Here is a 12577-nt window from a genome sequence, read left to right as displayed (position 1 = left end):
GACCACCTCCATGCTTTACCCTGCACTCACTGCCTCGACTGTCCTCAGAGTGTGCTGATAATCTGCACTGGATGTTGAGTAGGGCCTCCTCTTTGGGAGTAGAAGCCCCTGATCTGTTTCTGAGCTGCAGGGTCGGGTAGGTGTGTTGGGAGCACTTCCTGAGAGAGGAACCACTGAGTATTGCTACATAGTAGCCATCTATCAGCAAGAGCGTATCTACTGGTTTGTGGGAGCTGGGTGCTGAACAGCTTCAGTGGTCAAATGGCAGAAAGCTGGGGTTGGCTGCACAGACAGCCTGAAGTGGCTAGGGTGTGGCCCAGACCAAAACGGGGAGGAGTGTGCAAAATGGAGCCCAGGTCCACCACAGAAGCCCCATTGTTACCACACACATGTGAAGTGAGGGCCCCTGGCGCCACCACAGCTGCTTCCTTCTCAGCAAGCTCACCGTGGGCAGGGCTCCACCTCTGCAACTACTGGGAACAAGAAAGCAGTTGCCCCAAGCGTGGAGGCAGGGCTAAATCTGAGCCCTGTCTTGTGACTTTGTGATGTTGGTGAATTTATGCCATTGGTGCCTTTGTAAGGTCAGTGCCTGTGAGACATCCAAGAAGATTAATGTTCCTGTGGGTGTTCCTGTAAGTGAGGTGGGTCTGGAGTTAGCAGCTGTGGACACTGGGGCCATGTGTCCAGGGAGGCCAGGCTGGGGCCTCTGGTGAATGTTTAGCTCCCGTGACATGTCCGGTTGAGTGACTATGTGACTACCAGTACCTGGTACGCAGATCTGTGCCTATGGATCTGTGCTGATGGCTTTCTGAGGGACATATGGGCCAATTCCTTGGGTTCCCATGGCTGAGGCAGGACTGATGGCAGTGCCAAGAACAGGGTATTTTGTGGGCCCACACAATGGGTGACAGACAACATCACAGACTCAGAAGACAAGGATTGCAGACGGCTTTTGGAAGGTAGGAAAGGCAAGGAAATATTCTCCTCTGAAACCTCTGCTAAAGCATTTGACTATGGATCACAACAAACAGGAAAATTCTAAAAGAAATGGGAGTACCAGACTACCTTACCTGCCTCCTGAGAAACCTGTATGCAGGTCAAGAAGCAACAGAACTGGACATGAAACATTGGACTGGTTTAAACTTAGGAAAGGTCTATAACATGGCTGTATATTGGAGTCCTGCTTCTTTAACTTCTATGCAGAGTACATTATGTGAAATGCCAGGCTGGATGAATCACAAGCTGGAATCAAGATTGTTGGAAGAAATAACACCCTCAGATATGCAGATAATACCACCATAATGGCAAAAAAAGCAAAGAGGAACTAAAGAACCTCTTGATGAAGGTGAAAAAGGAGAGTGAAAAAGCTGGCTTAAAACTCAGCATTCAAAAAACTAAGATCATAGCATCTGTTCCCATCACTTCATAGCAAATAGAATGGGGGAAAAAATGGAAACAATGGCAGATTTTATTTTCTTGGGCTCCAAAATCACTGCATTTGGTGACTACAGCCATGAAATTAAAAGACATTTCTCCTTGGAAGAAAAACTATTACAAATCTAGACAGCATATCAAAAACTAGAGACATCACTTGATGAACAAAGGTCTACATAGTCAAAGATAAAGTTTTTTCAGTAGTCATGTACAGATTTAAGAATTGGATCATAAAGAAGGCTAAGTGCCAAAGTATTGATGCTTTCCAAGTATGGGGCTGGAGAAGACTCTTGAGACTCCCTTGGACAGCAAGGAGATCAAAGCAGTCAGTCCTAAAGGAAATTAACCCTGAATATTCATTGGAAGAACGGTTTCTGACGCTCCAATACTTTAGTCACCTGATGGGAAGAGCCAACTCAGTGGAAAAGACCTGATGGGAAAGATTGAGGGCAAGATGGATGGCATTTTTAATAAACTCTGGAAGATAATGAAGGGCAGGGAAGCCTGCTGCAGTTCATGGGGTTGCAAAGAGTAGCAACTGAAGAACAACTAAACCACTTCAAGGGATCAGCCTTTGTTGTTTAAACCACTAAGCAAGGAACTAAACAGATATAGCAGTTGGGAGGGTGAGAGGAGGCATTCAGTGGTCAGAGGTATTAGTGTAAGATTTCTGTAGTTGAGATTGTGTTGATGAGATTTAGGGTGTGGTCCTCAGAGTAGGATGGAGGTGAAAGTCATTTCACCCAATTAACTTATTTGGTTTTTTTCTTTAATTGATAATCCATATGGCATAAAATTCACCCTTTGAAAATGTACAATCCAGTGGTTTATATATATTCACAACACTGTGCAGCCATGACTACTATCCAGTTCTAGAATTAAATACATGGATTTGATTGACTAGTTTTGCCTTCATATACTATAGCACTTAAAAAAAAAAATGCTCCATTTGCTTTTGCTACAGCTCCGGGAGACTGAGAAGCATAAGGAAAATTTTCATGAGAAAATATTGAGTATGAAGAATTCTTCTGAACACATTTATTATACTTGATACACTTGGCCAAATGGAGATGTGCCTCCTGTCGATTCACCAGGTTTGTGATTGTGGCGCTGTGAACCCTTTCAGTGGAAGGCAGAGGACAAAGTAGGAAGGCACACCCTGGCTCCCTAGCAGAACTGCCCTTGAAGATCAGGGCCAGGAGACTGGGGGTTGGGGGAGTGTGGCCCTCAGCTTCAGCAGTCCCCAGGAATGCTAGGGCACAGCCCTTCTGCAGCAGGTCTTTGGGGACAGATAAACCCCTGACACCACACTCAGCGATGGGCCTGTCTCACCCTCCTGGTAGGAGTCCCAGTGGAGGTCACCTCTTTCATTCACTGCACCTGTTCCCTTCCAGGAGGACCATGGATGGACTGGTCTTCTCCTCCTTCCCTCCTGGGTTCGGGGGGCTCTCCTCTCCTGGGCAAGTGTTCTTTTGCTCCCAGAAGACTTCCTATAACTCATAAATTATTTAGAAGCAAATGTGACTTAACCTGAACTGATTTGAGGTTGTTTATATTCTTTAACTCATTTGGTGTGAATATTCAAACATATCACAGTAGAAATTTTGCATTGGGTGTTAGGCAGTATATGATAATTGGCATGAAATTGCCTTTCTGAAAATCCTGAAGTCTGTCCTTATGCAAAGTAAATCTAGCCCCAAGAATTTTGGATAAGGGAGTGTGTTAAGTTGCTCAATTCATGTTCAACTCTTTGTGACCCCGTGGACTGTAGCCCACCAGGCTTCTTTGTCCATGGGATTCTCCAGGCAAGAATACTAGAGTGGGTTGCCATTCCCTTCTCCAAGGGATCCTCCTGACCCAGGGATCGAACCCGTGTCTCCTGCATTGCAGGCAGATTCCATACCATCTGAGTGGCCCACTTGTTTTATAGCCACTGCTCACTGGGTAGTACTCACTACATACAGGGCCTTACTCATTTCCATATTCCCTATGATGTTCTGCACGTCACAGGCCCTCGCTGAGCCTGACTGAATGCCACTCTGATGTGTGCTTTCCCTGGGCTAGGGATTGATGACATTTGTCTTAGCTTGGGCACTGAATTAACATCACCAGGCTTGAAAGTCACAGTACTGCTTACCAGGGAAAGACACTCTGCCAACTGTGGCTAACGGTGAGCACAGCAGGGCCCTGAGGAAGAAACGGTGGCATCATGCCATTCTGGCTATTCATGGAAAGGGCCAGATGTCACCAGAAGGTGGGAAAGCTCGTTCGCCAAGGCCAGCTCATGCTACCTAGACGGACTATTCCTTGCCTCCATGATTCAAAAGAGAATAAACCGATTCTTCCTTGAGGCCACAAAATGGCATGAACAGGCCATGTAGGTAGAAGCATTTCTTGTTTACCCTGAAACAGAGATTTGGGTTCTAGGGTAGAGATTGAAGCCTACAAAGCTGGGCATTGAAATATCTGCTTAGTCCATAGAATGCCCTGCATCAAGACTTTGGGTCGACCTCCTGTGGACTCTCCATGTGTGACTTTAATGTGATATGATTATGAAACTATCTCTAGCTTCCCCTGCTCCCCAAATCAAAGCCACAATGAATAAAAGACCCCATAATAATTTCTGCATATTTTGGTAACAAAGGAAATGACTGTTGATGATAATAAAAACTGCTATTCATAAATTCACCCACTTTGTTGCCATTTATAAAAGCGACCTTTTATTGTAAGCTCATTAGTAGCTGAACTTTATTTTGTCAAAGGAAATGGAGTCAAGAGAGATTATGTTTCATCTTTAATGTGGCCGTTCAACAACAGTGCCACTATCCTGAGTTTCAGATGAATTTAATTGAAACATAATGAACTAAATTAGTTGTTTTATGCAATTAGAATCCTATTTAAATAGGTTAGAAAATGAATAGGATGACAAATGTGTTTGACTTGATTTTCCTCAAGATGGACTCTCTAGGCCTCCTCTGCCTCCTGATTTTCTCTCCTCAGTGAGTAAGACACTAATATTTTTGGAATTTAAGTATAATTTTGACTTGCCAAGTTTTTCCTCCAGGCAATAGAAAGGGCAGTGGGAACCAGTCACAGAGAACTAAGGGAGAAAACACTCTTCTAGCTCAATGAGGAACAGTCCCTTGCACATCTGAACTCCCTTCCCTTCTGAACTAAGAAAGAGGTTATTATTGAGCAGTGTCTAACCAAGGGTAAGGAGTGATGATATGAGTACAGATCTTCCCTCTGCCCCTTAATAACTTTGTGACTTGGTATGTATCTCTTGACATTTGGACCTCAGTTTCTCCATCAGTACAATGAGAATAATAAAATCCATTTCTTGAGACTGATGGTGGGACTTACCTGGTAGGCGAGGGATGCAGGTGTGATCCCTGTTCGGGGAACTAAGATTCCACATGCCGTGGGGCAGCCAAGCCTGAGCTGCAACTAGAAAGCTGTGCACTCTAGAGCCTGCATGCCACAACTAGTGAGCCCATGCACTCTAGAGCCCATGTCCACAACCAGAGAAGCCCTTGGGTTGCAACAAGACAGTCCACACACCACAATGAGAAGCCCTTGCACCACCACAAAGAGCCTGCCTGCCACAGTGAAGACCCAACACAGCCAAATTTTTAAAAAAAAAATAACAAAAAAAAAAGAGTGCTGCTAAGTGTGGCATGAATGTATATAAGGTATTTGGCATACTGCCCTGCTCAAAAAGTGGGAACTGCTGCTGCTATTACTGATCTTCTTTACCATCATCAACATCTTCATCTTCATCTTGATCGTCAGTCTTCCAACTTCTGGGACCTTGATGTGTTGAAGACCATCAACACCTCTAATTCACATTGGTATACATAGGCTTTCCAGGTATTACCCTACTTAACTGGAGGAAAGAGATGAGATCACAATGCTAATTCACTCAGTGGGGTGGAAGGGTTGGCACTCTTCTTGGGGAGAGTGACAGTAGCTGGTAAGTCTTGATATTGGGGAAGAGCAGCACAGTGTGAAACCCCTGCAGAGGGTCACATAAAATTCTCATCAGTCCCCATCTGTGATGTGAGGGAATTAGCCATCCCCATGGACCTTTCCAGCTCTGAAGTGCTTATGATTCTACAACTACTGCGGCTCTTCTGCCTAATGGAGCACGTTCCAGTGAGCCAGCCGTTGCCAGGAAAGTGTTCCGACCTGCCTCAGAGCTGCTGAGGCTTCCTGCTGAGTGTTCCCTTCCAGCATCACTGTTGACTCAATGCGAGAATGTGGCTTCGTGAGTAACAGCGGAGGTGAGAATAAAGACAAATGAGATTTGGCACAGCCTTAGTAAACAGAGCCTTCCCTGTATAGAACAGCTCTGACTGAGAGGAGACCAAGGAAATTAAAAAAAAAAAAAAAAAAATTATTCATTTCGCCATGGTCTCATCAGCTTGAAGGTTTAAATGGATTCTCAATGAAAAAAGTAAAACTGGTACTACTTTTAACTACAAGATGCTGTTGCAATGTTCCAGTTTCCTACTATTTCTGAGAGTCCCAAGGGATATCTCAGATGCACTCATAAATAAATCTTCTTGGTTTCCCATGGTGACTGTCCTTTGTTCTGTTTCTTCTCAAGTAAACCTTAGGAATGTCAGTTCCTCAGGGGTCACTGCCTGCAGGTTTCTGTAGCTACCGATGATGCCGAAGCTGTCCCACATCATACCCAGAAAGCAATGTGCACGCTGCCACTGTTGCAGTGCTAAAGATGGAGTGAGGTGCTGCTGGCCCCAGCACTGGCCAAAGTTGGGGGTCTCAGGGCCAGGACAGACAGCGCCATTCTTAGCCGAGGGTGACTCCCACCGACTCCCTGCTCCAGCCCCACATTTCTCCAAAGCAGGAGGAACTGTCATCCTGCCCTTCATCCCTCCTTTTGTGGCTCTCTGGTCCCCAGAGTAGTGCAGCTTCATGCTCTGAACCTCCCAAGGAGACTGTTTCTGTATACACTGCCTTTTTGGGTTTTGTTTATAACAGTCCTTGCTCTCATGAGGGGCTAGGGTGCCACAAGGCTGGCTGTTGGAGACTCTGAAGGATGTGAAGAACAAAAATTCACTCATATTACTTCAGCACTGGTGGTCTTATTGCAGGGATAAGAAGATGCAAAACTCAGTCATGGGCTGGGCCTCACAGGGCTCCAGGAAGAATCTGGCCTCATGGAAATGAATGTGACTGGCAACAGAAATGTTTTTCTTGAGACCTGATTATCGTATTGTGCCCCCACCCTCAGTTCACTGGCCTTTAACTTCTTCTCTCATCAGCAAGCAGCTCCCTGACCCTTCCTTCCAAGGCCTCTGCTGCCATTCTGTCTTTGCTGTTGGCCTGTGATTTTTATTAGCTTCTGCTCCCAATACCACTGATTCTCTGCAAAGGTCCAGACCAAAATCATTACTAGAAAATAAGTTTTATGATGACATGGATTTTGGTTTTTCTTGTTTATCTCTAGTACTTAAGAAAGCAGCTCTACCACTTCATAAATGTGTAGCTTTGGGGCAAGTTACTTAGGCATTCTGTGCCTTGCTTTTTTCTGACCTTCAAAATGTGGACAAAAATAGCAATGCATTTACTGGGTTGTTTTAAGAATGAAATAGATTAATACTTGTAAAGTACTTGTATTAGTGTCTTGCACAGACTATGTTCAGTAGAAGCATTTGTTAAATAAATTTAAAAATAAGGCATCTACACACAGTTGGCACTCAGTGAGTATTTGATGAATAAATTAAGCACATTCCTTGAAGAATCAGATTGACTTAATTGCCCTTGTTCAAGTGCTCTTGTTCCAGGCTGGCTCACATAGTCCCTTAGCCTCTATTGACCACCTCTGGGTCAGCTTTGCCTTCCAAGCCATTTGCTGGGCCAGGAGTTTGGGTTCATGCTACCAACAAAATGATATATGTATAAGGAACCCCTTAAAAAGGGTTTTGGAAGTGATAGATACACTGGGCATGCCTATCTGGTTCACAGTAAAGACTTTACCCTATAGTCAAAACTGTTCCTCCACTCGAATGGCTAAGTTACTTACCTATTCATACTCCAGTGGCTCAGATGGTATAGAATCCACCTGTGATACAGGAGACCAGGGTTCGATCCCTGGGTCAGGAAGATCCCCTGGAGAAGGGAACAGCTAACCACTCCAGTATTCTTGCCTGGAGAATCCCTGGACAGAGGAGACTGGCAGGCTATAGTCTATGGGGTCACAACAGTTGGACAGGACTGACTGACTAAATGCACACACAATACACGTGCACCCAATTCCTTTGGGCAACTCTTTCCCAGAAGGGTACTCCGTCTCCCTGGCTGAGATGCCCATGGTGCTCTCCTTGGCCTGCCAATGGGCTCTGTCTTCTCTTTCACTCAGTGCTGAATCGACCACTGAGCCTCTTGTGATATAGCTCCTTCCTTTTGTCTTTCATTCTTTAAACTTCTTCAGCTCAGGGACCTTCAGGGTCTAGAAGAGAGACCTCTTCTACTGTGCACTACTGTGCATTCATATGCATATACGTGCATTTTGATGCCAAGATGCTCCCTCTCTGACCCAAAGGAACTTGGATTTTATATTTTCCAGCTTGGAAGCCACCTGAGAGCTGGAGATAACATTTGTGGGGCTGCCAATCAGATAATGAGCAGAGCACTTTATTATTCTTGCCCTCTGGCTCCTAAGAGAGCTGAATTCCACAAGAGGTCCTAAGCTATCAGGGAGGAAGTTTTTCAATTTAATTTTTTCAGGGAGTTGAGTCCCTGAAGTCTCACAAGCTGAAATGGAGCACTGGAGGGAGCTGGCAAGGGAGTCTCCATTACGTGAATGGGCAGGACAGGTAATGAGAGCAGAAGTGAGCTCTACAGAGAGCCATGGGGAGGAGCGGAAAGGAAGAAGCTATTAGCTTTGACTGTGGCATCCTGGAATGACTGCTATCTGGATGGCTAAATTGTTACTTTCTGGAAATTGGCATTTAATCATCTATGACTTGAAGCCTAGGGGACCCCACCAGACCACTTCCACGTCCCTTAGGGCAATGGTTCCCCATCAATCTACATGCCAGTATCATCTAGGGGGTTATTTAAAAATAGATACTTGGTTCACACTCCAAACCTTACATGCAAATCATAATCTCTTGGAGTTGGGGTCCAGGAATCTTTTGATTCTTTAATCTACCACAGCTGGTCCCAGTGTAGACCATCATGGGCCAATCTGGGAACTTTGCAGAAAATGGATATTGACACTTGGAAAAAGCATGGACCAAAGGAAAAGCATCAGCTATGGTAGTCCAAGACTTGGGATAAGTCATTCAATCCCTATGAGGTTTACTTTCCTCTGTTGTCAGATGGGAATAGTAACACTTGCCTTGTCTATTTCACAGAGTTGTTTCAACAAGGGCAGATAAATACATGGAAGAGAACTGAAAAACAGAATCCAAATCTATGGCATAAAGCTCATAAAGTTACTTGTGTGCTGTTGATAAATTTGTGATGAATCCTATGAAACAAATAATCCTGTGAGAATGCCTCCTCTGATCCTGCCCCATGTACAAAAAAATGCATAAGCAAGACAAGTTTAGTTAAACTCTATGCTTCTCTGATCCCACCATTAAGAAGCAGTTACCTCTAAGATTAAGATGGAAGAAATGAACATATACTTTTACCTCTATCCTAACCCTAAAGCTTACTAAAATTACAATAAAAGGTTTTTCTTTAGTGACAAAAAATAATAATGACAAAAGTTGAGAGAGAAGATAATATTAAAAGTAGACACTTGAAAGCCAAGGGATGGCCAAATATTTGGTAGATTTGAAGGAGCTGAGTCCTAAGCTGGCAGTAGGGGAAAGCCAAGAAGAAATGCAACTTAACACATAGAATCTTTCTATTCCCACAAGGCTCAGAAAGGAATGATTCCATGTACATCTAAAAGTAGGGATGTGGGTGGAGTAAAAGTAGAAAAATTGTTTAAGTAAAAATTAAGAATGCAATGAACACTCCAGAATTCTCCTCAAAGACTCAGAAATTGCTGATGCCATGTTTGTGTAGAAGTATAAGTGAAAGCAGAACTAAAAATAGGATAACTGCTCAGAGATTAAGGAGACCCTTTTCCAGTTTCTTACAGACAGTCTCATTTCTGCTCCAAGGAAAGATTGGAAATATGATTTCTGAAGAGCATAAAACAGAATGGTGGGCCAGAGGACAAGAGGCATCACTGAGAACAGAAACATGTTGGAAACAAGGGGATTAAGTAGAAGTGATAAACTGACTAAGACTCTGCCTTATTCCTTCACTTAGTTCTCAATATGCCGGAAATTCAACTTAAGTTCTACAGACAGGAGAGTAAACTGTAACCCAACAGAAGAGAGCTCAAGATGATGACACTGGAGACTTCTCCCCAAATGGCCAAGACATTTAACCCAACAGGAAAGCCCAGAGTTGCCAATCCCTCCCCCTGTACACTCAGCTTTCAAATTGTTTTTTGTTTTCTGTGTGTGTGTGTGCACGCATGTGTGTGTGAGGGAACACCAGAGCACGCCTATCTGGTTCACTGTAAGGACAAAATGTGGTCCACTGGAGGAAGGAATGGCAAACGACCCCAGGATACTTGCTGCTAGAACCACGTGCACTGTATAAATAGGTCAAAAGGTATTACACTGAAAGATGAGCCCCCCAGGTTGGAGGGTGTCTAATATGCTACTGGGGAAGATTGGAGGGCAACTATTAATAGCTCCAGAAATAATGAAGTGGCTGGGCCAAAGCAGAAATGACACTCAGTTGTGGATGTGTATGGTGATGAAAGTAAAATTCAATGTTGTAAAGAACAGTATTGCATAGGAACCTGGAACGTTAGGTCCATGAATCAAAATAAATTGGACATGATCAAGCAAGAAATAGCAAGAGAAAACATAAAAATCTTAGAATCAGTGAACTAAAATGGGTGGGAATGGGTGAATTCAGATAACCATTATATAATTCAAATGACCATTATATCTACTACTGAGGGCAAAAACCCCATAGAAGAAATGAAGTAGCCCTCATAATCAACAAGAGTCCAAAATGCAGTACTTGGGTGCAACCTCAAAAATGACAGAATGATCTTGGTTCATTTCCAAGGCAAACCATTCAGCACCATGTAATTCAAGTCTGTGCTCCAACCACTGATGCCAAAGAAGCTGAAGTTGAATGGTTCTATGAAGACCTACAAGACCTTCTAAAATTAACACCAAAAAAGACGTCCTTTTCATCATAGGGGATTGGAATGCAAAAGTAGGAAGTCAAGAGATACCTGGAGTAACAGGCAAGTTTGGCCTTGGAATACAAAATGAAGCAGGGTAAAGGCTAACAGAATTCTGCCAAGAGAATACACTAGTTTTAGCAAACACTGTTTATCAACAACACAAAAGACGATTTCACACGTGGACATCAGCAAATGGCCGATACTGACATCAGATTGATTGCATTCTTTGTAGCCGAAGAAGGAGAAGCTGTATTCAATGAGCAAAAACAAGACCTGGAGCTAACTGTGGCTCAGATCATCAGCTTCTCATAGCAAAATTCAGGCTTAAACTAAAAGTGAGAAAAACCACTAGGCCAGTCAGGTATGACTTAAATCCCCTGTGAATATACAGTGGCAGTGATAAATAGATTCAAGGGATTAGATCAATAAACAGACTGCCTGAAGAACTATGAACAGAGGTTCAATATTATACAGGAAGCAGCAAACAAAACCATCCAAAAGAAAAAAGCAAGAAGGCAAAGTGATTGTCTGAGGAGGCTTTACAAATAGCTGAGGAAAGAAAAGAAGCAAAAAGCAAGGGAGAAAAGGAAAGGTACACCCAACTAAATGCAGAGTTCCAGAGAATAGTGAGGCGAGACAAAAAGGCCTTCTTCAGTGAAGAGTGCAAAGGAATAGAGGAAAACAACAGGAGAAAGACTAGAGATCCCTTCAAGAAAATTGGATCTATCAAAGGACTATTTCATCCAAAGATGGGCACAATAATGGGCAGAAATGGTAAAGCTCTAATAGAAGCAGAAGATATCAGGAAGAGATGGAAAGACGACACAGAAGAGATGTGCAAAAAATGTCTTGATGACCACGATGCTGTGGTCAGTCACCCAGAGCCAGATATTCTGGAGTGGGAAGTTAAGTGGGCCATAGGCAGCACTGCTGTCAATAAAGCTAGTGGAAGTGATGGAATTCCAGCAGAGCTATTTAAAAATCTATAAGATGATGCTATCAAAGTGCTACGCTCAATATGTCAGCAAATTTGGAAAACCCAGCAGTGGCCACGGGACTGGAAAAGATCAATCCTCCAAGAAGGGCAGTACTAAAGAATGTCCAAGCCACCAGACAATTGTACCCATCTCCCATGCTAGTAAGGTTATGCTCAAAATCCTGCATGCTAATCTTCAGCATTATGTGAATTGAGAACTTTCAGACGTTCGAGCTGGGTTTAGAAAGGCAAAGGAACCAGAGATCAAATTGTCAACATTTGCTGGATCATAGAGAAAGCAGGGGTATTCCAGAAAAACATCTACCTCTGTTTTACTGACTTCACAAAAGCCTTTTACTGTGTGGATCATAACAAACTGTGGAAAACTCTTAAAGAGATAGGAATACCAGACCATCTTATCTGTCTCCTGAGAAACCTGTATGCAGGTCAAGAGGCAACAGTTAGAACTGGACATGGAACAACAGACAGGTTCAGGATTGAGAATGGAGTACAACAAAGCTGTTTATTATCACCCTGTTTATTTAACTTCTATGGAGTATACATCATGCGAGATGCCAGGCTGATTGAGTTGCAAGCTGAAATCAAGATTGCAAAGAGAAATATCAACAACCTCAGGTATGTGGATGATACCACTCCAATGGCAGAAAGCAAAGAGGAACTAAAGAGCCTCTTGATGAGGGTGAAGGAGGAGAGTGAAAAAGCTAGCTTAAAACTCAGTATTAAAAAAACTAAGATCATGGCATCCAGTCCCATCACTTCATGGCAAACAGAAAGGGAAAACGTGGAAGCAGTGACAGATTTCTTCTTCTTGGGCTCTAAAATCACTTCGAATGTGACTGCAGCCATGAAATTAGAAGATGATTGCTTCTTGGCAGGAAAGTTATGAGAAACCTAAACAGTGTGTT

The sequence above is a fragment of the Oryx dammah genome, unplaced genomic scaffold (genome assembly GCF_014754425.2).
Source record: "Oryx dammah isolate SB20612 unplaced genomic scaffold, SCBI_Odam_1.1 HiC_scaffold_1, whole genome shotgun sequence".
NCBI classification, from domain to species: domain Eukaryota; kingdom Metazoa; phylum Chordata; class Mammalia; order Artiodactyla; family Bovidae; genus Oryx; species Oryx dammah.
Note: the sequence above shows the minus strand (reverse complement) of the source record.